Below are 27,602 nucleotides of genomic sequence, written 5' to 3' on the forward strand. Positions count from 1 at the left end.
GCTACCCGTGGATAAATGTGAAGAGCACACTGAAATATGTGTGACAGAACTATCAGACTACTTATAGTAGCTCTACAAGGTAGGCATGATCCTCACTGTACAGTTGAAAAAACAGAGGCATTAGAATAAACTGACTGGATAAAATTTAACAAAATCAGCAATTGACATATCTTTCTGTCTTATGTTGAGTCCTTCATTGGAGACTGTGTCTTGCCTTTTATATTCCCTGCTAGGAAGCTCAAATGATAGTAAGAAAAATAGTCACAGTAACACTGTTGTCCCTTTCATATGATGAATTTGGATCATTTGTGTCCTTGATATTGTCGTTATTTAATCATATGTGGTTTCAGTATAAGCAGCCAGCAATCCTTTGAGAAAAGAGGAAGGGAAAAATAAACTAATTAATTAATCAAGCAATATATATATTTTCAGGAAGATGCAGGAAGTTTTTAAAGGAGATTAGATCATCAGAGGGATGCAAATCAAAACTACAACGAGATACCATCTCACGTCAGTCAGAATGTCTATTTTTAAAAAGTCAAAAAATAACAAACGTTGGCGAGGTTGCAGAGAAAAGGGAATGCTTATACACTGTTGTTGGGAATGGAAATTAGTTTAGCTAATGTGAAAACAGTTTGGAGATACCTCAATTAACCACAAACAAAACTACTATTCAACCCAGCAATCCCATTACTGGTTATATACCCAAAGGAACAAAAATTATTCTAGTAAAAATACACCTACAATCATATGTTTATTACAGCACTCTTCATGATAGCAGACATGGAATCAGCCCAGGTGCCCATCAACAGTGGACTGGATAAAGAAAATGTGGTACATATACACCATGGAATAATACTACATCACCACAAAAAAAACAAAAAAAAAACTAACAAAATCATGTCCTTTGCAGCAACCAGGATGCAGCTGGGGGCCATCATCCTAGTGAATTAATACAGGAATACAAAAACCAATTACCACATGTTCTCACTTATAAGTGGAAACTAAGCATTGGGTACACATGAACACAAAGAGGGGAACAATAAACACTGAAGATTCCAAAAGGGGGAAAGATAGGAGGGAAGCAAAAGTTAGAAAGCTACCTATTTGTGTACTATGTTCAGTACTTGGGCAGCAGGATCATTAGAAGCCCAAACTTCAGTATCATGCGATATACCCATGTAACAAAGCTGTACATGTACACTCTGAATCTCAAATTAAAAAATTAAGGAGATTAGAGGCCACGAAAATAAGTAAGAGTTTATTTGAGAATTTGATAGGGTTAATATTGGAATAGGAGGGATGGGGGTCATATGAGATACTTCAACAACCAGGAATCAGTTTCTGGGGAGGCCTGATTCAGCTAGGTGATTACATGGGTCAGGGAGAAGAGGGAAAAAATATTCAAAATAATGTTATGCCCTTCCTAGGTTATAAAACAAGACAAAATATAGAATTCTGCTCCAAACTAGGAAACCTAGTACTGAAGAAAATAGTTTTAGAAGAAAAAATATAATGAATATTTCACACACACACACACACACACACACACACAAATACCTTAGTTACTAAAAACTCAAAAGGTCAACTTCACATCTTAAGAAAAGCAGTGGTCTAACAAGAAAAACATCTCCAATAATTTTTTTTAATCTAATGACACAATTTCAGAGCGTATTATGTTCTTGCCTTTAAAAACTTCAAATTCATTTTAGGAAAAAATTAAAGAGCAATATAAACTAAAAATATGACTACTTTTATTATTATTCTCCATAAGAGGATAAACATGAAAAGCACCAGCAAAATCAGAAATCTATCAACAGATGCACTTTTACAAACAATTCCTAGTTTCAGGCTTTCTCCTCAGACATGGTATTTGAGATTAAAATATCAATTGCATCTTTTGTGGTTTCACAGCAGCATCATTTCTTGACTCCTGTCACTGTCAAACTGCCAACAACAATTTTATATTTATTTCAAGGTGACTTTGGAAAATTTCATCTGTCTTGTGTATGATGATTCTGCTTCCACTCAAGTGTTTTGACTTGTTCTCCAGTTTCATCATAGTAGTAGTCCACTGTATGAATGCATACAGCTTGAACTGCAACATGAGTTTTTCTCCATGAATATAATCTTATAACCCCCCATGTTTAAAAATACTTAGAAATTGCTGCCTCTCTCTCTCTCTCCCTCCCCCTCTTTGCTCTCTCTCACATACAGACAAACCCATCTACACATATGCACAAAAACATTTATATGTATTCTGTTTTGCAATGGATATGATAATTGTTTCATATAAGATGCCTCTTAATAGAGTATCATATCCATAAGTATAAATCATAAACATAAATTGTAGCAAGAAAATATTAAATTTTGAAAGATGGTGGCATTTGTTCTAGTTCCTATTTTACTAAGACAGGACACCTATATCTTTCTCCAGAAAATATATCTTTTATATATATATTATATAATAATATAAGCAGCTTTCTTTGTTTAGATTCATTTAAATTTTTGCTATTTCAGTTGTTGAATTTCTTTTCCTACATTTTCTCTGTGCTCATAACAAACCCTGGATAAATACACATAGATCTAGCTCTCCACTTCTGCCCTTTTATATACAATCTAAGCTCAATTATATTTTCCTATTGTAGATGAGATTTCCTCAACTTACTGATTTACCTTTTAAGTCTCACTAAATAACAAGTCCATTTGCTTTATGGCTAAACATCTTTAAATGTGACTTTCATTGATACTATACATTCAACTGGTGCTACTCACCTATTTATCTTTCACCTAAATGCTTGCCATTTTTCAGATCCCCTAAGACATTTACACCACCTAAATCTATAGTTCCACGTTTAGTTCCTGATAAAGGTCCTAGTTTCTTTCAAGGGTTTTCTAATAATCTCTTCCCTGGTCTTCTGACAGGGTCCAACTACTACAGTTGATATAAAATGATGTACCCCCAAATCCTCAACTTTATCAAACACATTCATCACTGAACACTTTATATCCCAAAGCCTTTGAGTAGTAGGAACCGGTTAACCCTCTAGGTGTTCTCAGTTTCATCATGTGTAAAATAGAAATGATAATAATACCAACCTAAAGGAGTTGTGGTGCCAATTAAATGAGGAGTTTGTGTAAAACACTTTGATCGATTCCTGTCACTACATATATACGTTAGTTATTACTATTATCATCATTAATTAATTCAGGCCTCCTAACAATTTTCCATAGACTATTTAGCTTTCATTGTCATGCCTCTATATTATTTTTATTTAATTTGTCTTCTGCCTTTTGTTATCTAAAACTTAACTATTCCTACTCAACATGCTTATTTTACTATTGCATTACTTTATACTATTTTTAATCTATTTGCTTAAATCATTATCCACTTGAGAATACAATGCCCAGAAAATTGTTTAAATCTCACCACTTTATCATCTAGCATGACTGATTTTCATTGTAAGGGATATTTTTCTCTTATCCAACTTTTCATACAATTAACACTTTTCAATATGTTTCTTGGGTTTATCTATTTTTATAAACATTAGGTAACAATAATCTTAGACATGTTATTTCATTTTCTTGTCATTTTTGAGAGAGGTAATGAGAGGTATCTCTCAGATAATGGACAATAATAAACATTATTTTAAAAAATTACTAGAATAATGATTTTAGTACGAGAAAATATAGTTTATTTCTGGGGATTGTAGTGTATTTTACCTCAAATTGTTATAGACATGAGAAAACATTTACCCGATCAATAAGAAACTACAATAGTCCCAATGTAAGAGTTTATAAAATTACTTATAAAAGAGTGGTGATAAGAGACAATCAGTATTCTAAGAGAAGTAAGTTTTCTCTTGGTATATGAAGACTTTAATATGTTCTTTCCATTAAAAAAGCACTGGATTTGTATACTTGAATCTTGGGATTGAAATAAAAACATACTCATATTTGAAGGCAAGTGATGAAAATTTCAGTATCGTAGTGGACAATTTAAAAATGACATAAGATTGTATCATCTACAACCTTGTATAAAACTAGATGAAATTACACAGTGTCTCAAGTGTGGAAATTTATTTAATAAAAACTGAAGAACCAAAAGAACAACAAATTAAAGAGGAGGAATTTGTGTGGCTAACAAAGAACACAAGCAAGAGAACCGATAGTTTTGTAATTTTGTTTCAAATTCCCTAAATAATTGGTATACTTGCTTGCTTTAAAAAGTGTATTTAACCAGACATACAACATCTTTATTACCCTTTATGCCCTGGCTAGTAGGAAACTGATAGAGAAATCAAGTGATCAACCACAGAAACATATTAGGTTTTCTACACTATATTTGCTTCCATCTTTAACCACGATAATGTATACATGTTTTTTAACAAAATTCATTCCTAAATATTTGTCACTGAAGTCCTACTGAACTTTTTCCACTCACACCTTGTCTCTCTCATCTCCTCTTCTAGCATATTCCCCCAGCTCACATCACTCTTTGTTGCCCCTTAAACACAAAACATGCTTTCACTTCAGGCTTTTGCAACTTTCTGTATGCTGCCTGTCATTTCCTTTTGTCCATATGGCTACATGTCTTGCCCCTTCTCTTCCTTTTAATTCTCTCAAAAGTCAGCCTATCAAAAAGATTCTTTTTGACATCCTATAGCATTATAATCTATATCTATGTAGATATATATGGATGTGAATACATACATGTATTTGTGTGTATAGGTATATAAATATAACTGACCTACCTCTGCATACACAGTCTACTGTTATCCCCATATATTATTTTTCTTAAAACAGTTTTCACTACCTGAACGATAAGCTCCATTACAGTTAGGACTTTGAGTTTGTTGGTTTGTTTTGCTTTACTCTATTAGCAGTGCCTAGAACAGTGCCTTAAACACAACATACACTCACCAAATATTGGCTGAATGTAAGAACTACTAAATGGATAAATAAAAGATAGAGAATTTAGACAAATTACATACACTGACATATTATTGAAGAATAAATTAATGTAAATTCAAAAACAGCAAATGTTATAGTGCTCTCTCTTTCAAGATACCAATTAACATCAACCTAGTTGCGAAACAGAGGTAATAAAGTCCAATTTAATTATGTCTTCTTCCCATCTCAGCTTAATTTAAATTCCTTCCCAATTTTACTTTCCTGAACTTAGAATCATTCCAGAAAAGAAATGATCCAAAAAAATGTTTCCTGGCTTAGAATTAGCATGGTTGTTAGGAAAAATAATGCATTGCTCACAAGTTAGATGGGATTGAGGTGGCTCAAACCAAGCCAAATGCCAGGTAAAACAAAGTGATTCTCATTAAAAGGCTTGTTTTGTCTGATGGGAAATTTTGGAGTCCTACGATTCTGTAATAACATTATCTGTTATAGGAGATTAGGCAAACAAGAGCCAATTAAACCGCTGGACAACAGCCAAGATACCATTGCTGATACAAACAAGAGTTTACATGGAAGTATCAAAGTAAACTCCTGTTTTTATCTGAATACCCTTCTTTTACCTTGCAGAAAGCTTCTTATTTTTAATGATACAGTGAAGAAAAATAAATCTTATCTTACATATCATGAAGCATAAGGAATGAAAGAACACTTGCAAAGATATCTGAAGAAAGAGGAAATGACCTCTTGTTATTTCAGAAGCAATCATTCTCTACTTTGGGTTCCAAATGCTAAAAGGTAATGAGAAGCCTTAAAAAACTGGCGTTCTCAGCATTCAGTAAACTGGCCCTCGGAACTCTTCACAAGCCATAGTTTCACGGTTTAACGCTTTCTTCATTCTTCTGAAAGGTGGGAATCAGAGATGAATGCCCATCCTACTCACTCAAATTCATTAACTTTGATATCCCCAGGATGCTCATCAAATATCTTTAATTATTTAGCTAAACTTTTTGTTGTTGTTGTTTCTATTTCTCAATTGTAGTTTTCTTTGTTATTCCTTTTAGGACTTATTTTTCCAGTGAAATAAAGTCCAAAGAAAGAGAAGAAGGTGCTATTCCCAGTAAACAAGATATAGATTGGGGTACATTGAAGAGAATGAATTAGCAGTTACTGGCAGTTTCTACATACAACTAGAGTCTACAGGTCTAAGTTTTGTCAGGTTATATGCAATTTTCTGAATTATTATGTGGGAAATCACTTTAACACTTCAAGTAAAGAGATATATAAGATGATGTGTAAAATTTCCTATATAACATTTTACAGTACCAATTAGAAAAATACTTTGATGTAAATTGTGTAATACATGGGAATTTCATTTATCTTTCTTTCTTACGCTGTTTCTTTATTTCACTGTTTCGACAATTGGTACCTTAACTTCTACATACTTTTCAAAAATATCCCCCAGCATTAATGAGGAAAATTAGGCCACTGGGGCTTTCTAATTATAACTAAAATGTTCTCTCATATTCATATAAGATTTTGACTTGCTCTCCACTTTTTCATACTCTGAAGCCCATTTTTCACTACTGTAATCTATAATTGCTATAAGAAAAACATATTTCGATCTTCATTGTTCTGAATACAGAATGTGAGTCAGATTCATATATCACTTAGTAATTGGAAAATGGTTAAATAACTGAGACTCTGAAGGAAAAAAAATTGAAAATAAAGTAACATAGAGTGCCGTCAGTGTTAATGGGGTGTAAACGAGATACTGTAATGGGATATTGCATTTCTACGTCACAACACCCACTCCATAATCATTGAAGAATATTAATCAGGGAAACACTATCAAATGATATCAGTTAGATGTCAAAATATCTGTGAAAATTTTTTTTCTCATGATTCATGTTCACTATTACCAGATTCTTAATACAACAAAAATAATTCTAGCTCAATACACGGTTATAGTCACAGACAAAATAAATTATTAGAATTCATAATTTCCTCGAATCCCTTCAGTTTTAAGTATTCTTGTGAGTTGGCCATAAAATAAGATACAAAATGTAAAAGCTATAAAACTGTGTAACTTGAAAACTAAAATTTTTGTCCCACTGCAATTTCCCCAGCAGACTCTAGGGAGTTCCCCTCCCTAGAGACAATCCCTTAGCCTAACCCAAGGATAAACAGGCCAGAGATATTTCATTATCACAATATGTGTATTCTTTGCCCCAAGAAATAACATACTATACCCGTTGTTTCGAATCCTCTACTATTTCATTTAATGATACCTTTTTAAGTTCTTTTCATACTAATAGACATAGAATAGTCTCTTTCTTCTGTGAATGACCTATAACTTTCTTGACTAGTCCTCCATTGATGTGTATTTCCAATCTCATGCAATTCAGAACACAATGGCTGCATATACACAGACACACAATGACATGAATGTGTATGAATGAGTATGAGATGGCATGAATAAGTCTGCAAGATAAATTTGAGAATTGCCAAAAGAGTATACATCATTTTGTTCTTGATAGGTATTGCTGACGTACCTGAATTTAGACTCTAACAATTAAATTCCCATCAGCAGTGTACGAACACCTAATTCTCTACACCATTTTTTAACTTTGTTAATCCGATGAGTAAAATATTTAATGTTAATTTCTGTTTATTTTATTACAAATGAGATTGAATATATTTTCATATATTTCAAAGTCAATTGAATTTCCTTTCCTATGAGCTGTCTATTCATGTCATATGTGCGTTTTTGCATTGAGTTGAACTTTTCTTATTTTTTTTTTCAAGAATTGCTTAAATTCTGAAACCAATTTAAGCATGTGAACATATGAAACTTTTAAACATATAATTAAAGCTATTCATCATAATTTGCTATACTACCAACATTACTTTGGAGCGTAAGTCAAATGGTTTAAAGTAATCCTGTAACATACCTAAAGAACACCTTCCTATATTATTTATGCAAATTACTTCTACACGTAAAGGTCTTTTCGCTTTACTTTCTACGTTACCCAGCTCTGAAGTCACTACTCGGGCTTATCATGATACACAGACAAGGAAGGGGGCAAATGACCAGGACTCGTCAAGATATATATGGATATATACATATATATATGAATGGCACAGCAGAAGGAAACACAATTCTGGAAGTGCAAGCCTTCAAGAAGCAGTATATTATGATAAAACCCTCCCACAGAAAGGTATCATTTTTATCACTGATACTACAGGATAAATTATATATTATGCCGTCTTCAAGTAACAGTTGAGGCAATAGAATGAATGCAAAGGCATTACAATGAACCCCACTTAATACAAAGAACTATAAAGACCAATACTTCTCTACAATTTTTTTTTTCCTCATTGCCAGTTAAATACAGAGTTTTACTTTCGTAGCTTAACAATGAAGGGTCCTACACTAAAGCCAATACATATACCTAGCATTTCAGTCTAAGTTTGTCCACGTACATAGTTGAAGTGAATTACAAGGTTTGGCCTAGAAATGCTAGGGGAACTTCTTTGTAGTTTTTACACGTAATAAACTTCGTCTTGCACACTGAAGTCATCATACATACAGGGCAAAGTCAGAGCTTTTATATTTGCGTTTATTCTTCATTTAACTTTTTAAAACACTACTACAGTTGAATATTAAAAACAAGAGCAAGTAGTGAGCATATTATGATTACAGTCCTTCACTTATTCACTACTGCACAATAAATGCCAGCAGTGAGTGTTGTTCACTGGCCCACTAAGAGGTCTGACACTGAACACCACCTCTGGGATGACGTTCATCATCCTCATATGCTTCTCCATTATATCGGCGCCATCTTTCCTGATTTGGATCAAAGTCCACCAGTTCTACTTCATCCATCCCATCAGTCTCTTCCACTTCCTTCCTCTCGGGTAGGAGTTTTTCCAGAAAAAGACAGTTTATCAGGAGACAGAAAGCCATTCACAGGAAAGTTTACCTTAAATTCGATGATTAGGCGACCCTTTTCATCTGGTCTATGATAAACTGGCATGCCTTCATTTAGTACACACTTGATATCTCCATGCTTGACAATCTCACCTGGATGAGAGGTGATGACTATGGTTCGGTTGTCAAGAGTGGATATTGGCTTCTGGAAGTCACACAATGCTTCAACCAGCTATATGTCCATACACATGAAAAGGTCTTCTCCTCATTCACTAAAAACAGCATGGTCCTTCTGATCTAACACGATGATAATACCGCCTGGCTCCAGTCCTGGTTCTTGGTCTCCTTCACCATGGAAAGTTATCTTCTGGCCATCTTTCATGCCTTTGTCAATATGAACCTCTAGAATCTTCTTCTCTCGAACTATCTTCCTTCCGTTACAGCTTTTACATCTATCTTTAGCACTGCCCCGCTCCCCATGATCCTGGCACTCCATGCACACAGACTGAATTTGCTGAACCATTCAAAGTCCTATCTGATGAATTCTTATTTGCATTTCAGTACCTCGACAATTGGGACAGCCCTCTACTGCTCCTTTCTTACCTTCTCTACCTTCACATTTGTCACAAATCACATTCTTTTGCAGAGCCAGTTTTCTTGTTGCACCATTACATAAGTCTTCTAGGGTGACCGAGAGCTTATGTACAACATTTTTGCCTCTCCTTTCTGCATCCTTCCTCCTCCTCCAAAACACATATCAAAGATGTCCATGGGGGAGCCAAAACCACCACCTGCTCCACTCTCTTTAATTGCCAGTTCTCCTGCTTTGTCATATAATTCCCTTTTCTTTGCATCTGAGAGAACTTCATAAGCTTGAAAAATCTGTTTGAACTTCTCTCCTTCATTTGGATTCTTATCAGGATGGTACTTCAAGGCCAGTTTCCTATAAGCCTTTTTCAATTCTTTCTGAGTAGCATTGGGTTTAACCCCCAAAACATCGTAGTAAATCGTAGTAAGTTGTTTCTTTCACCATCTTCTACTGCTGGTGCCGGCTGAGGCCGGTGTGTGAGGGAGTGGAAAGGAGCACGGAGCTGTGTGCAGGTCAGGCAGTTACGGCTCTTCCACCTCTCACCGAGCGTTCTGGAAAGTTCCCGCACTTTTCTTACTGACATGCAATAGCTTTTTATATTATCTTGTTTGTGATATAACTTGTATTAACACTTTCTTTTTTCTTGTTTTTGAAATGGTGTCTCACTCTGTTGCCCAGGCTGTAGTGCAGTGGCATGATCTCGGTTCACTGCACCCTCTGCCTCTGCCTCCCAGGTTCAAGTGATTCTCATGCCTCAGCCTCCCAAGTAGCCAGGACTACAGGCGTGCGCCACCACACTCAGCTAATTTTTTGTATTTTTAGTAGGGAGGGGGTTTTGCTATGATGGCCAGGCTGGTCTCAAACTACGGACCTCAAGGGACCTGCCTGCTTCAGCCTCCCAAAGTGCTGGGATTACTAGTGAGAGCCACCACGCACGGCCAATACTTCCTATTTGTGTTTGTCTTTTACTTTTGCTAACTTAGAGCAACTTGGAAACATCTAGAACTTTGTTACTTCTTCAGACTCCACAAGAGTTCTTCTACCTCTCCATAATGTTATCTACAATATAAAAGTATCCTCCCCAAGTTGGAGAGAAAGTGTGAAGAACCCTAGTATGTTCCACTAAATGTCTAAAATGCCAAACTGCATAGGGCTTTCCTTCTCCTGTTTTTAATCTCCATGCCATCCCCACCACCAAATAATTATCCTTCCATGATGTCTAAATCAGACCCCAAAGAGGATATTTTTCATGCCTTCACTTTAATTAATTCATTTATTTATTTATTTTTGAGACAGAGTCTAGCTCTGTCACCCAGGCTGGAGTGCAGTGGCACGATCTTGGCTCACTGTAACCTCTTCCTTCTGGGTTCAAGCAATTCTCCTGCCTCAGCCTCCTGAGTAGCTGGGATTATAGGTGCCCGCCACCACACCCAGCTAATTTTTGTAATTTTAGTAAAGACAGGGTTTCACTGCTGGCCAGGCTGGTCTCGAACTCCTGATCTCATGATCCGCCCGATTCAGCCTCCCAAAGTGCTGGGATTACAAGCATGAGCCACAACACCCGGCCAACTCTGTTTTTTAACAAGCTTACTTTTTGCCACTATTGACCCTATTTTTAATTTGTCTGTCTGTATGATTTCAGTATGGCTCTATAGTGTCTTTAATATCTGTGTCACATGTCCCATGCCCAGATGAGCACAGAATCATTTGTCTTTGAGATAACAGGATTATATTAAAATTTTTCTTTTAATCACATGTAGCCAATAAAAAACAGTAAGTAAATGAATAAATGTAACTCTTTTGTATAAGCCCTATTGTTTCATAATTTCTAATATCCAATGTTTCTTGTGGTACACATTTTAATTTTATGGCAGCCATATATGCTTAAAAAAATATGTTACAGTAAATATCTAGGCATAGCTGACCAACTTGCAAAGCTAATTTGTGTACTCCACAAAAAACATATGACTTCAAATTAGATATGAATATATCATCGGTTATAGAGTTGCTCTTTAATGTTTCCCCTAACAAATTATTTTTTCACATCTTTGGGATAGGAGTCTTTTCCTGTGTTTCACCTTACATTAAAATTAAACAGTTTGTCAGATTAAGTAAGTATATGTTTACTGCTGAGCAAACAATAAGTACAAATATACACACACCAGTTTACCTACTACTCTCCCCCACCACACCCACTTCCAAAGGCCAAACTTTCAGAACTCTCAATCTTTGGGAACAGCTCTAGACTTCAAAACAATTGTGGTTAAAAAAGGAGGGCTGGAAACCTTACCTTATTGGGAAGAATGAAGCATCCCCATGAATCCAAGTAATAAACTAACAACATAGAAGACAGAACCCATAAAAAATAGTACCCAGTACACTATGATTATTTGGTTTCCCGCTTAAAAGCAAAAGTATTCTCTGACGGGTTGGTAATCTATACATAAACCAGCTTTTTCCACAAAATTTGTAGTGGCAACAGGAGACAGAAGTAAGTAAAAGGGAGGGAAACTGAAAGAAGAGGGAAAAAATTCCATGGAAATCCTTCAGAGCAGCCATACTGGCTGTTATGAAAATGCCCTCATCAGCTGTCCGGGCAGCATGGTGGTAATTCAAAGTCACAACTAGAAGGGTGATGAGAGGTAGGTCAGCTATCAGGGCTGGAGTGGGTAAAAGTTACCTGTACCTCATCACTGTGACCCCTAAAGGCCTAAGACTTTTCCACTGTTAGTGGGCATCGAGTTTGCGTGTTGGTAAATAGGTTGTTACGGTGGGGGAGACCTGAGAGAATGCTAATTAGACACTTGGCAATCATCTCTTTTTTTCTTGAGGCATTGATTGCTAAAGGCATCTTGCACAAGGTTACCTTTGGAAAAAAAAAAAAGAAAGAAAGAAAGAGATGACAGTAAGTCTGATTCTCGACTTGTATCTTGTATCTACACAAAAGCACCAGTAGATTACAATAACACCCAAAAGTACTACGGTGCAGAATCATCAAGAGAAAAGAAAATTTATATTTGAATTATTTCATACTTTAAGTCAGAAAGTATGACTTTGAAGAATTCTATGAGGGCTAAAATGTATATGAAGGTGTTTTTATTTTGGTATCTGAGGATAACCAGGTTTGATTCATCTAGGAAAGACGAAAGTTCCCTAACCTAGGCAATACCATTCAGGACATAGGCATGGGCAAAGACTTCATGATTAAAACACCAAAAGCAATGGCAACAAAAGCCAAAATTGACAAACGGGATCTAATTAAACTAAAGAGTTTCTGCACAGCAAAATAAACTATCATCAAAGTGAAAAGCAACATATAGGATGGGAGAAAAATTTTACAATCTATCCATCTGACAAAGGGCTAATATCCAGAATCTACAAAGAACTTAAAAAAATTTACAAGAGAAAAACAAACAACCCCATCAAAAAGTGGGTGAAGCATATGAATAGACACTTCTCAAAGGAAGACATTTATGCAGCCAACCAACACATGAAAAAAAAAGCTTATCATCACTGGTCATTAGAGAAACGCAAATCAAAACCACAATGAGCTACCGTCTCACGCCAGTTAGAATGGCGATCATTAAAAAGTCAGGAAACAACAGATGCTGGAGAGGATGTGGAGAAATAGGAAGGGCTTTACACTGTTGGTGGGAGTGCAAATTAGTTCAACCATTGTGGAAGATAGTGTGGTGATTCCTCAAGGATCTAGAACCAGAAATATCATTTGACGCAGCAATCCCACTACTGGGTATATACCCAAAGAATTATAAATCATTCTACTATAAAGACACAGGCACATGTATGTTTACTGCAGCACTGTACACAATAGCAAAGACTTGGAACCAGCCCAAATGCCCATCAATGATAGATCTGATAAAGAAAATGTGGCACATATACACCATGGAATACTATGCAGCCATAAAAAAGGATGAGATCATGTTCTTTGAAGGGACATGGAAGAAACTGGAAACTATCGTTTACAGCAAACTAACACAGGAACAGAAAACTAAACACCGCATGTTCTCACTCATAAGTGGGAGGTGAAGTATGAGAATACAAGAACACAGGGAGGGAACATCACACACCAGGACCTGTTGGGGGATGGGGGGCTAGGGGAGAGATAGCATTAGGAGAAATACTTAACATAGATGACGGATGGATGGGCGCAGCAAACCACCATGACATGTGCATACCTATGTAACAAACCTGCATATTCTGCACATGTATCCCAGACTTAAAGTATAATAAAAAAAAAAAAGACTGAAAAAAAAAAAGATGAAAGTTCTAGTGGTTTGAGGAACCTCTGAAATTGGAATTCTCAGGTAACTCATTTGCCATGGAGTCTGGGTAGTGAAATTTTATTGCTTGCATATATTCAGTGAATAAAATACATATTCCTCAATACATAAATTGTCGATACAATTGCATATCAAATGCAAAAATAATTATCATTTAACAGTTTTGCAAATATGGTTATTTGCTGACTGTTAAACCTTGACTTCTGAAATGTGATGCCAGTTTTGATATGGGAATGGAAAATGAGAAGCTTAATATTTAACAGGCATAACATAAAATTTTTAAATCATTTCTGAGGTGAGCTGAATGCTCTGATTAGAGTAATTCTCCCATCAAAATGCTATTAACATTTAAGGAGAATCTATTCAATGAATTTAAAAATGCCAAGAACCAATGCCTTTTCTTTTTCTAAATAGTTACTTTGTTCAAGTTCTTTGAGACTCAGGTTTTAAAGATCTAAAACGCTCTGTGGAAAAATGCTTTCTAATTTATTTCTCTTTCTGTGTCAAAGATTCACCAGACAGATCCCTGAGATGTCATATTTCAGCGCAAAGTCACTCTTCCATGGGTTTCTATGGCAGCCATTTGCAAAAATTTTAATGCAGCTATCAACTTTCTGTTCCAGTGTTGACTGCATGCATCAGTGTCAGGAAGACTGCATTTGTCTTGACAAGTCTTCATTTGAATATAATACATATACAGTTATATCCCTAAGCTGTAAGTCACCTTAACACTAGACACAAATAGATAACAGGGACACACATGGAATTACACAATGTTTACATGTTGCGGGGAGAGGGAATGGGAGGGGAGGAAAGGGAAGGTAGGAGAGCAGAAGAGAAGAGAGGAGGGAAACTCTTTCACAATTCAAGACACTTTAGAGGTAGAGATACAATCCTTCTCTTTCTGTGAGTGTCACTCAAAAGGCATAGAGCTGAAATTACATCATTATTTGCTGAAAGGGGAGAAACTCAGTACAGTCCCTAAATAAGTGACTGAATTAGGTAAGGCTCCAGATCCTACGTAGAGTGGATCCTCAGAGGTAGATGAGAGAGAGGATGTTAGAAAAATGAGAGATAAAATAGAAAAGCAGCAGGAAACAGAAAAAAGTAATCATTACTTTCGAAGTTAGAATCACAAGTTTAGGAAGTTGCATATCTTCGCCTCCATTCATTCCATCTGTTCTAAGAATGTAGGTGTTGGTTAAGGTATGGGAAAGTTGGTCCAGTCACAGGAGAAAAAGAAAAAGTGATTTGAGAGGATGAAATTTCTTATTCTCACAGGTCCCAGAGAGAGGGTGACAGTATGCCACGCAGGGCCACACCACAGCAGGACCCGTGAGTGCTTGACCAAATAGGTGACAAACAGAGAGCATGAGGACTTGTGACTGGCGCCAGTGAATTTTACCGGGCAATTTGAAAGCAAGCCAAGCAGGGTGAGTGGTTGTGGAGCCAGACACGAGCTGTTGGGTTTATTTTCAAGGGGTTTCAGCCGGTTTTGAATGTGGACTCAAAATTAGGTCAGTGAGAAGGCTGTTGAAGCATCAAAGCATGAACTCAAAATGAAGGGTTCTTAACATATTCCTAATATACGTTGCAATACTCTGCTCTTAAATTCCACTGGTGGGCAAAGCCTAAATAGAAAGACTGGAGATGAACTCCACGATTTCTCCTCATTACCATATATGAGGAGATGATACCCTCCCCTCCGCCGGGAACATGTAAGATCTGTGCCAAAAGAAGCCACAATGGATTCTGGCCATGCATTCAGCAGTAAGCCTCCCTGCAGGGCCTGGAGAGGAGCCCTGCATGTTCTTTTGATAGGACTGGGGTTTTCAATTTAAAGCAGAGTAGTAGAAATAAAATGAGGTTGTTATTCACACAGACCTAGATTTGAATACCAATTCTGTCACTTCCTTTGTAAGTATGGGTAAGTCGCTTATCTAATCACATCTGTTTCATCATTTATAAAATGGAAAAATATGTCTTGGCTTAATGACTGAAGTGAAAATTACGAGATAATATATGCAAGGTGTCTAGCACAAAGCCTGGCCCATATTAAATATGTAATATCTAAGAACCGTTATTAATGCTATTCATTATACTTTGAATTACACCATTTTTCATACATACTAGAATTCTCAAATACATTATCCTTGGTAGCCCTTATAACACCTGGTAAATCCCTGTACATATAAAAGATGCTTAATCACTACATGTTGAATGAATGAGCCTCAAGTTATAAAATGTTATATATCTAAAGCTGCATACAATAAGTGGATCATCTCATATGACTGTAATCATAAAATAATTGAGGTCCAACCTGGTAGTTTCATTTTTCTTATAGCATTTAAGTTCAGAGGCATTATAGCACAATTGGGAACACTGGATTTGAAGCCAAAGTGTCTAAGTTCAAATGTCATCTTTAAATGGGGCATGGGTGTCCCTCCTGTAAAGTAGGAGTATACGTAAAATTATCTCACAGAATTCTTGGGATGATTAGATGAGTTAATAAAACTATATTGAATAAAGCACCTATAAGAGTGTTTAGCACATACAAAGCATCAATTAAGTACTATTATTAAAATTAGTGACTGACGTTAATATAGTCAACAGTTAACAGAAAAAATCCTTTTTAACACTGTATGTAATCATCCGCAATTCAATTAGGAAAAGTTGAACCTTGACGGTGGGAAATAGTGAACACAGCCTCAACTCTGACTCTGTAACTAACTGGCTTCTTGACCTTGAGTGAATCATGAAGCCTCTCTGTTTGCAGGTCTGCATCAGTTAAATGTGGGTTTGGGGCAGATAGTGCCTCTGGGCCATCTTGTCCCTACTGCAACAGCATTCTCTGACTTTTACTGCACCTTTTGGGATCATTTATATTCCCCTGGGAGTGCAGTTTCAGTTTTAAAAAACCAGTTGGGAAAAAAAATGTTATATAGAGAATTTCACTTTGCTGTCAACTTTCTAGTATCAAGTCTATTCCATATACAATAAGGCAGAACTATAGTAAAACATACTGATGCTATTTCTTTTAAAGGCCCCTTCACATTTACCATTTCCATTGGAATTGAACTCAGAAAACAGTAAAGTAGCAAGGAGATGTGCAAAAGAGCCCTTTTTAGCTCTCAGCGATTGAGTAAGCTTTCTGTTTCCAACAATTGTGGTAGCAAGATCTTTGTCATATCACATCTCCCTGCAGTATTTCCTTTTTTTGCTCACACCCCCTCTTTTTTTCCAGGAGCCACGACAAATAATGTGAGGCATGTGGTGGCCATGTAAAACTGGGATTATAACATCACAGAAGCTGTGAATGATCCGGGACTTCAGCGATAATTCCTCTTAAACTCATTTTTTAAATGAGAGAAATGAGGCAAAAAGCTATCCTTTAACTTGTTTAAAAGGATGCAATAATTGGAGATAGAGCCAGGACCAGAAACCAAGTTTCTTGTATCCTAACTCACCATTTTTATCACTGTATCATGGTGTCTTTGTGTGAAGAACTGCTTACTTAATTCAGCCTGAAAGGGAGTTACCAAAATCCATTTCTTTCATTTATTATATGGTATATTTGCCTTAAGAATATGGTCCTGTATTGTATGACTCTATTAGTTTCAGTTTGCAGAGGAATCATCCAAACTATCGCAAGTCTTAACCCCAAAATGTAAAATATTCCTGTATTGCACATAAAGTTTCATGGACACTATAAATTCTGGATGAGAGTTATTGAGAGCTTGCTCTTAATCCCTGAATTTCGGAATTTAGAATTGGCCCTGAAGAAAATAGTACCATCTGACAGAATATTTAAGAAAATAACTGCTTTCTTCACTTGCCAAGGAAACATTAGCAATAGTTAGTGGCTCACAGGAAAATGTTTGGAGACATTAGCAATTTTTTGCCTTTACTCTTTTTAAAATCTGGAGTATCATTCAGGAATGTGCTTCATGTATTAATGTCAGAAAGCTTGACTTTGCTTGAGAAAAATTCCATGATCTTATAATCAAATTCGATAAATCATATATGCAGTTGGGGAAAAAAAAGCAGTTGGACAAAAGCAATTGTTTTTACAAACAATTTGTAGGCCTCAAATGGATTCAAAGTACACAGCATGTAATCAGGTTGATTTTCTTTCATTTTATAAGTAAAAACCTAGTGCCAAGGATGAAAATTAAAACGTCCAAAATCTAAAATAGTGGTGCTTGTTTTCATGTGCAAACCTAGGTATAAGTATACTTAAAAGGCCAGGTGAGGTGGCCCACGCCTGTAATCCCAGCACTTTGGGAGGCCGAGAAGGGCAGATCACCTGAGGTCAGGAGTTCAAGACCAGCCTGGTCAACATGATGAAACCTTGTCTCTACTAAAAATACAAAAATTAGCCAGGCATGGTGGTGTGCGCCTACAATCCCAGCTACTAGGGAGGCTGAGGCAAGAAAATCGCTTGAACTTGGGAGACGGAGGTTGCAGTGAGTGGAGATCATGCCACTGCAGTCCAGCCTGGACGACAGAGTAAGATTCTGTCTCAAAAAAAAAAAAAAATTATGTACCTATATACTACTATGTAGTATGCAGAATAATGCCTCCCCCCACAAAGAGATCCATGTCCTAATCCCCAAAACCTGTGAATATTTTAGGCTACACAGTAAAGGGGCAATAAGGTTTCAGACGGAAATAATATTGTTAATCAACTGACCTTAAAGGAAGAGAAGCCTAGATTATCCAGGTGGATCCCATTTAATAATAACCATCCTTAAGTGGAAGAAGGAAGCAGAAGAGTCAGAGAGGCAAATATGGCTACTGAAGAAGGATCAGAAAGATGTAATGTTACTGACTTTAAAGACTGAAGAAAGGTGCCATGAGTCATGAGAATGTGGTAAGCCTCTAGAACACGTGTGTCCAATCTTATGGCTTCCCGTGGCCACAATGGAAGAGGAAGAATTGTCTTGGGCCACACATAAAATACATTAACACTAATGATAGCTGATGAGCTAAAAAAAAAAAAAATGGCAAAACAAAAAAATCTCACAATGTTTTAAAGAAAGTTTACAAATTTGTGTTGAGCTGTATTCAAAGCCATCCTGGGCTGCACACAGCCCACAGGCCGCAAGTTGCACAAACTTACTCTAGAAGTTGCAAAAGGCAAGGAAATTGATTCTCTCCTAAAGCCTCCAGAACAAAACACAGTCCTGCTGAGACCTTGACCAGTAAGACCTGTGTCAGTATGATCATAAAATTATCTTGTTTTAAGCCACTAAGCCTTTGGTAATTTGTGACTGCAGCAATACAAATCTAATGCACACTACTTATTTTCAACTTGCCATTTGATTAACTGGAAATTGAATGTGGTATGGAATTCAAAAAGGCCTCCATTTAAAGAATATTTTTTTAAAGTAACGTAATTTAGTTGTAACAGTTTTCTATCACATAAGAAAGCAGTACTTATGGTAAGGAAGACATATACTGCACTTTCTGCAACAAAGATTAGACTACCCAAAGTAAATTCCACATAGATTAGTACTGAATGAGTCAGACAGGAAATTTTAACACAGATCATGGAGAAAAATGTTTTAATATCAATATTTTCTTTTTTTAGATTGGAAGACATATATGGTATCTAAAAGTTATTTTTAAAGGTTGTCATCTTTTTAAAGAAAGCTTTTTAAAATCTAGAGAAAAATGAAAAAGATAGTTTAAAACCACTTTCTTGAAACCCTCTTTCAATGATAATTTGCAATACTAATTCAGTAGATAATAGGAGATCATTGATAAGGAAAAGAAGTGATTATCCATTACTTTGTTTTGCTTTGAAAATAAAGTTCTAGGTCATATTCCAATAAGACTCTACCTCTAAAGACAGCCACATCAGCCTCTGACATCTCTAACATTTTGTTCATGCCCATAACTACCTTCTACAATTGACAATGTACCTGAAACAGGTCCAGTGCTTACTACGGGGAACTTTAGGTTTGTGATAAACAATTGTAAGTCACTGAATACATAACTAAAATAATATTCCTGCCCTCCCAAACATAATGGATGACCAAATTGGGTATTGGTGATCTCTAATGGCTAGAAATAAATCAAGGCAAGTTAGAAGCAAAGGATCCATGTGAGGGGCTGCTGTTACGTTGGATGAGAGAGTGATTCCCAGATTCGGACGTGATCGAGTAAACAGTAAAGCAAGAATGAGATTTAGAAATGGCATATGAGATTGAGGGAAAGCAATGTCACATGATGACAAAAATGTATCAATGTGACTCTAGGTAACAGGCATATGGAGCCAAAATTACAATAATCAATAGGTAATAAAGGAAGAACAAACAAGAAGTCTGGATAATATGATTAAAGATGTTGAAAACATTGTAGCTAACTAAAACCATCAAGCAAAACCATCCACTCTCATTTCTTAAACATTCACTGCGTGGTGTAACAATTCCAGGTGATATGTAGATAGCCAGATAATCTGCCTTCTCCCACATATGAGGAAACATTAACAGAGAGGAAAGGCCATTTATAAACTCTGTCATCATCATTCAGCTTGAGAATAACAGAAGCAGGTGTGTAGGTCTTTCTCAATAGTCATGAGCAATACAGATCTACCATACTGAGAAAACACAGCTTGCTGCCAAATCCGGTGCACTGTGCGTTTGCACTCTTTTCCATTCTCAACAAAAAGGAAGGCTCCACATCACAGCGACTGACTTCATTCAGCTGTTCTCATTTCGTTTCCTCCACAGTCTCCCCATAAATTTCTGTTGTGCCAACATGCAGAGAATTGATTACATTCTTTTTTAGTTTGTCTTTGAAACTTGCAATCAAATTATTCTATGCAATTAAAAATGCATGTTTTTTTTCATTCATAATACCTATCCTTACACCTCTCCTCCTCCCACACTCTTGTCATCCCCTGCCCTACCTCTTTCAGAGTTCCTCCTCTGCTAGTTTCAAATGTCATACACTTAATGTGTGTACTCTATTGAAGCAGCATTGCCCAGTGGCAGTCAGACACATTTGTTTCACAATAACTAACAACTATAAAACATGAAGTCAGAGGTAATGTCTATAAAGACACGTTACTGTGCAAAGCAGTAGCATTCAGGGCTCTTACTATGCAAACACTAAGGGCCTCAAATAAGAACCTACCTTAAGTGGGTAACATGCAATTCAAACACATAGAATATACATTACAACTACTTATCGATATGTACGTTGTGAGGATGTACCATGTGCAAAGCATACAGCGATGCACACTGTTTTATAACTGCATACACACTGGGGTCCCATGCTGACCTATCAATGTATATTCATATGAAGGCTTACAGCATTTCATAGCTAAAGGCACTAACTATGCTTGCAGCTGTTTAATGATTGACTGCAGTATCTAATTAATGTCCTTTTCCCATTGGCAGAGCCTAGGGTATCTACAAACTTAAATGCAAGATGAATGAGTACTTTGCAAGATTGACAGGACTCTATCTGGAAGGGCTACTGGTGGTTTATTAAATAAGCAGCAATTCTAAATTAGGTTATGTTCGTTTTGACAGTTTCTGCAAACTGACATTTTCATTTGCTTAGTTTCTTGGAACAACCCATCATACAGATATATTACTTGTTGAAACCTCATAAAAACCTGCCTTTCTCTGGGCTGTGAGCATGAATTTGTAATGAACTTGGCTCTAGGTGAAAGGTAAGTTCTCACCCATTACTGCAAGGAATGGTTTGATTTTACCGAATGCCAATTTAACAATATCAGTGCAACACAGATGTTCTCATTACAAATATTGGATATATAAGGTATTGTAGTTGTGACCTTGAAATGGAAAAATATTAAGAAAAAGCAGGAATGGGGACGGGCATGGTGGCTCACACCTGTAATCCCAACACTTTGGGAGGCCGAGGCAGGCGGATCATGAGGTCAGGAGATCGAGACCATCCTGGCTAACACTGTGAAACCCCATCTCAACTAAAAATACAAAAAATTACTCGGGCGTGGTGGCGGGAGCGTGTAGTCCCAGGTACTCAGGAGGCTGAGGCAGGAGAATGGCATGATCCTGGGAGGCAGAGCTTGCAGTGAGCCCAGATCATACCACTGCACTCCAGCCTGGGCGACAGAGCAAGATTCTGACTCAAAAAAAAAAAAAAAAAAAAAAAGGAGTGGAAGAATATAGCCTAAGAGGGCTTGATATTTGCTGCTTACACCTACAGTTTATCTTTTTAGGTGCAAGTCAGTGATGGCTAGCACAAAGTATAGCCATTCGAAGCTAACCAGAAGAGATCTCAATTTTCTTGCTAAAGATCTCACAGCATGGTCAGTCCCCCAATCCAACATAAGTGTGACTTGAGTTACATTAATCACATCCTCATTCAATAAGGTCATAAAGAAATTATTCACTTCTAAGTCTGTGAACTGAAGTAGTATTTGAATATCTTTAAACAGGGACAAATATAATTTTATTTCAGTTCAGACTTCTGATCACTTTTGCATGAAGTATCAGTATGTCTCCATGCAGAAGCATGTTTTATTAGACTATAGCAACCCAAACAGTGGAGAAATTAGGAAGTCAACTGTGTTCTTTATAAAATTGTTGACAAATGATTTCACCGATATTTCCACTGATGTGTGTGCTTGTTTGATGCTGCTTAAACACTTCAATAGAGTACAGAAATCTTGCTGCTCGACATTATGTTCAATGAGGCATCAGGGCTGATTCATCAATTGACTTTCAAATGGAATCTGATGAAAAAGTGGCTGGCTGTGGCATAGATTCAGACATACCTCCAGGAGAAAAGAGTGCACCAGTTTTAACATCAACATCAGTTCATTAACTTCAAGGCTGCCTAGCACATGTACTTCCTTATGCTATAGCATTTGGGATACTTTAAATGGGTGATGTAAGAATCACTATATTTGTTTTATGAATTGCTTCTATGATCGGTTCAATGCAAGAAATGAGACTCATTGGATGAAATTTTACAAGTTGTTTTTTTAAATCAGTTTGCCAATGTCAGTGTTTCTTACATAATTTGTTAACTCTCACCATGAAAACACACACATACCCTCACACAAATGACACAGAATTACTGCTAGTTACATATGTAACAACCATGGAAGGTTTTAACATACTTACTTATACCTTTATTTTTTTAAGAATGAATTTAAGGTAACTTACCAAAATATAGCAAGAAAACATAAATTAGAAATTTGTAAGGAGAAAAAAGGAAATACACAGAGACAATGAACAAGGTCTGAACTAGAGCTAGTACAGATTATCTCAATTAGAAGCTAATTCAAAGAGAAAAGCCTGGTCAGATAAAAACAGTAACAACCATTGACTGTTCAGTACCAACACAACTATTTCTAATATTCAGAAAATAAAAAGTTTTCCATGTGTCTTCATAATTTTATGAAAGACGTCAATTATATTGTCCCTGTAGTAAGTGACCTCAGTGACCAATATTTGGTTACTGTTCAATGTGACTGACTAATGCAGAGATCGACTCAATACAAACTTGAGAACTATGTATTAAAATTAGCCCCATTCCTCAGATAACCATACTGAGGCTGCGAAGAAACTTCCTCAAGGTCATTTACCAGGGGATGGGTAGAACTGGACACTTTAAAATTATCCATGCATCTCACTCTCCATCATGCTTTAAAGGCAGGGAACACAAGGGTGGCAGCTTCATAAGGCTGGAGGACAGGAGGGAAAGGTAGATAGTAAAGGGCCTTAAATGTTATAATCATAAATAATACTTGTTGATCCATTGCATAGGCCAGGCACTGTGAAAATATGTTGAAAGCATTGTCTTATTAATATTCAATACAGTCTTGAGTGGTAAAAAATTATTCATGTTTTATAAATTGGAAAACTGAAGCTTAGTGAAGTCATACATATTCCAAGAGATCACAAAGCTAGGAAATATTAGAGCTGAAATCTAAACCCAAGGTTTTACTCTAGAACCTATATGCTGAAGCATTTTATTATATACCTTTCCTCTTCTTGTATCTGGAGGATGTCTCTGTAGGCAAGGGACCAGCAAAGGTTTTGATGTATGTGTGGGAGGACAGATGATATTTATTCCATCAGTCCATCAGTCAATATTTACAGCATGCATAAATGTTAGTGTTCTTCTAGAGATACAGTTTTGAACAAGACAAATCCCCTATCTCATGGAGGTTACATCATAGTCTGTTTATAAGGAAGATTACTTTGGCTGTCTTACGTAGGATAAGGAAGATGACTTTGGCTCTGTTACGTAGGATTTCATGGAGACGGATGAGCTAAGAGAGCTTAGTTTGAAGGTTACTGCACTGATCCAAAGCAAAAGATAATGAGGACCTATATTGTTATTTATGGCTGCATAACAAATAAACACAAATTTAGTGGCTTACTTTATAAGTATGTGCAACTATTATCTATCCATAAAAATTAAAAATTAAAAAATAGTGCTTAAAACAACCTGAGTTTATTATTTCACAGTTTTTGTGAGTCAGGAGTCCAAGTGCGGTTTAACTGGGTCCCCTGATGAGTCGCACAAAGCAGTATTGAGGTGCCAGCCAGGCTGCATTTATATATGGAGCTTGGGTCCTCTTCCAAGCTCATGTGGTTGTTGGTAGCATTTATTTCCTTGTGGTTATATATCTCTGTTCTTGCTAATTGTCAGACAAGAGCCACTCTTTACTCCTAGAAGTCACTTGAAATTCATGGCCACATGGTCCTCTCATGGACCCAAATACAAAATGGCTGCTTACATTGTCAAGGAGGACTTCATTTCCAGCAGCAGAAGGGCCCAGTTCCTAATTTAGAGGCTTTCACCTGATAAAGTCAGGCCCACCCAGAGTAATCTTCCCTTGATTGGCTCAAAATCATCTGATTTGCAGCCTAAATTATATACAAAAACTTCTCTTCCATTTTGCTGTATAAAGTAACCTACTCGGGGATGTGGTATCTATCATATTCATAGTCTCATACACACTCAAGGGAAGGGGATTTTACTAGGTGTGTACACCAGGGAGACAAGAAACTCTGGGGTTCTTATTTTGGCTCCCTGCTTACCACAGGACCTGATCTCATAATCCTCGTTTTGCAAAGTATCCTCATGAATGATGCCAGATAGGTTTTAGAGGTAGAATCAACAGGAAATTGGGGGAAGGAGAAAAGAAAAAAGAAAGATTAAATAAGACTATAATCTTTTGCTCTTAAGAAAATTAAAGGTAAACCACTTTGACTGAAATACACAATACAAAAACAGTGCAAAGATAACTAATTTGATGTGGGTCATGTTGAGGTGCCAGAAGAATATCAGGAAGTGATGTCCAGCAGGATCCTGGAGAAGAGAGGAAAAGATATAGCACTAAGGGAAGAAAACCTGGAAGTTACTTGAATAGCAGAGTCAGGTTTAAATAGATGAGATTTCTAGGAGCTTGAGTACAGGGGAAGGAGGGATGACCCGGCATAAGAATGTTAAGTTGTGATAGAGTATCTTCAATTTAATTTCAAATATCGATCTTTTGAAGTGCTACTTTCGGCCAGGCATGGTGGCACACAACTGTAAATTCAGCACTTTGGGAGGCCGAGGCGGGTGGATCACTTGAGGTCAGGAGTTCAAGACCAGCCTGGCCAACATGGTGAAACTCTGTCTCTGTTAAAAATAGAAAAATTAGCTGGGTGTGGTGGCGGGTGCCTGTAATCCCCGCTACAATGGAGGGCAAGGCAGGAGACTCACTTGAACCCAGGAGGTGGAGGTTGCAGGGAGCCAAGATTGGGCCACTGCACTACAGCTTGGGCAACAAAGCAAGACTCTTGTCTCAAAAAAATAAAAAAAAGTAAAATAAAATAAAATACCTCTTTTGACAATACACTTAAATTAAAACGTGGGCCAGGAAAAATTAGTATCTTGGGTATCTGGTTCTCCTACAATATATTTTCTTCTTTCTAGGTATATCAGACAAACACTGTTGTTAAAATGTGTAACTCACCTTTATTACATTATAAAAGAAACATGTTAGGCAATCAGGAGGATGCTTATTTCAGAGATGACTATCAGATGATTGTAAATGTAAGTAGCATGATGTTGATTTTTGGCAATGTCCTAATCTGCCCAAGGCATTTGTTACAAACTGTTAAAAACTTGCAGAGTATATAAAAAATAGTAATGGATCCAGACTATAATTCTTTCACACTATTTATGCATTCCCGAATTGCATAAACTACTATTTAAGTCCTAAATTCTCTCTTACATTCAAATCCAAGGAACATATAGTAGGCATTAAAAAATATGTTTTAGTTACTAGCATATCTTTAAGTTCCTACAAATACAATGTGTGTTTTACTTTATGGCAAGATCATGTCTTATCATCTCTGTATCCATGTTTCATAAAAAGAGTAGAACTACTTAAAGTATAGACTTATTTATAAAATGATAAGAAATATTTTTTAAAACAGAAAGAATGAAAACAAAATTCACTGACATTTAACATATATTTATTGTAAATATAAAATCAAATTTCTAGGAATATATTCAAAGTATATATCTACACTTACTTTCATTTATATTTACATCTGTAACCTGAGAAAACCTTAAAGCCGACATTAAGACAAGATGCAACAGGCCTATATCCTTATCCACTAGGTGGCTCTCTTATAATTCTAACTTTTTATCTTGTTGTTTCAAGGAAAACTAAGAATTCATTCAAAGTATACTATGCCCATCTTATAATTTGCTATGAATGCCATCCATAGCAACACTATCGAACCAAATGTAGAAAAACTCGAACAACCTTCTGGTAAATGAGAAGTATGGCTTGTAAACCTTTAGTATTTAGCAGAGTTAGAAAATGACGGCTTTGCATGGTATACAGCAGTATTTCTAAACATGAGATCAGTAAGATTCACATTGGGGGAGTCACCTAGTGACTAACAGTGTGTAGTAGTTTGGGTTTCCATCTCCTAGCTCCTGAATCAGAATCACCTGGGGTAGGTGTAAACTACGACTCTGTATAGTTACCAACTTTATGCACAAACGGTGAAAATGCAGACCATGTCCCATATCAATTAAGAAGAAACCCAGGGGAAGTAGTATCCTGAAATGCATGCAAATTCAATGTAAAGTTAGATAAGCCACCTACAGAAACAACCTCAAAGACTAAAGGAAAGAGATGTAAGAACAACCAACAGACACCACAACGCTTTGTTGTAAATAAAATCAATTTTACGGTTTCACTCAGTCCTTAATTTGCCAAAATGTTCAAACTAAAACGAATATACAAGCTTCAGCGAACTCGGCAGGATGGGAGCTTTTTATCAGAACTGGTTGCAAACTGCTGAGCAATATGGGATAAAAGCATTTGCACGGCTATAGTCTCACCCACAGAGATGATGTTTCTCATTTTGAAGGTCAGGCCATACATCACTGGCCCAATGTCAGAAAACATGCATCGCCTCTGCCTACACTGTGCCAGGTCAGTAAGAAAATAAACAAAAGCAACTTCACAGAGCAGCCACCCTTCTCAATGGCTCCACCCTCCTCAACCATCCGATCTGCAAAGATGAAGTCAAAGAGAAGAATCCAGGTGGTGAAATTCAAGACTGTTGCTTAAGACCAGAAATCCTAATATCTTGTAGCAGCAGATTCTATTTTTTTCTGATGAACACGGGACAGACTAAACTTATAATACTAGATAATTTACAACAGCTCTCTTAAAAATGTCCCTGGGGCTTTGCCTATGTCTATTTCAGAATGCCAGGAGTTAGAGGCTCTCAGAGACTCCTGCTACCAAAGGTCGCACATATACGCTCTAGGGACATCATCACAGAAAATGTGAATTCCAGCTTCAGACACGTGGATTGCCTGTGGGGGAACAGTA

The 27,602-nt window shown here is 36.6% G+C and overlaps 1 protein-coding gene and 1 pseudogene across 3 annotated transcripts in view; both read right to left on the bottom strand.

Annotated features, from left to right (window-relative positions):
- The window catches only part of IL1RAPL1 (interleukin 1 receptor accessory protein like 1), a 1,387,436-nt gene that overhangs the window by 699,847 nt on the left and 659,987 nt on the right, over window positions 1-27,602 (bottom strand). The gene's annotated exons all lie outside the window — the stretch shown is intronic.
- Window positions 8,678-9,913, bottom strand: LOC119619996 (dnaJ homolog subfamily A member 1 pseudogene; annotated as a pseudogene).

This window comes from Chlorocebus sabaeus, chromosome X (assembly GCF_047675955.1).
Source record: "Chlorocebus sabaeus isolate Y175 chromosome X, mChlSab1.0.hap1, whole genome shotgun sequence".
Classification (NCBI taxonomy): Eukaryota; Metazoa; Chordata; class Mammalia; order Primates; family Cercopithecidae; genus Chlorocebus; species Chlorocebus sabaeus.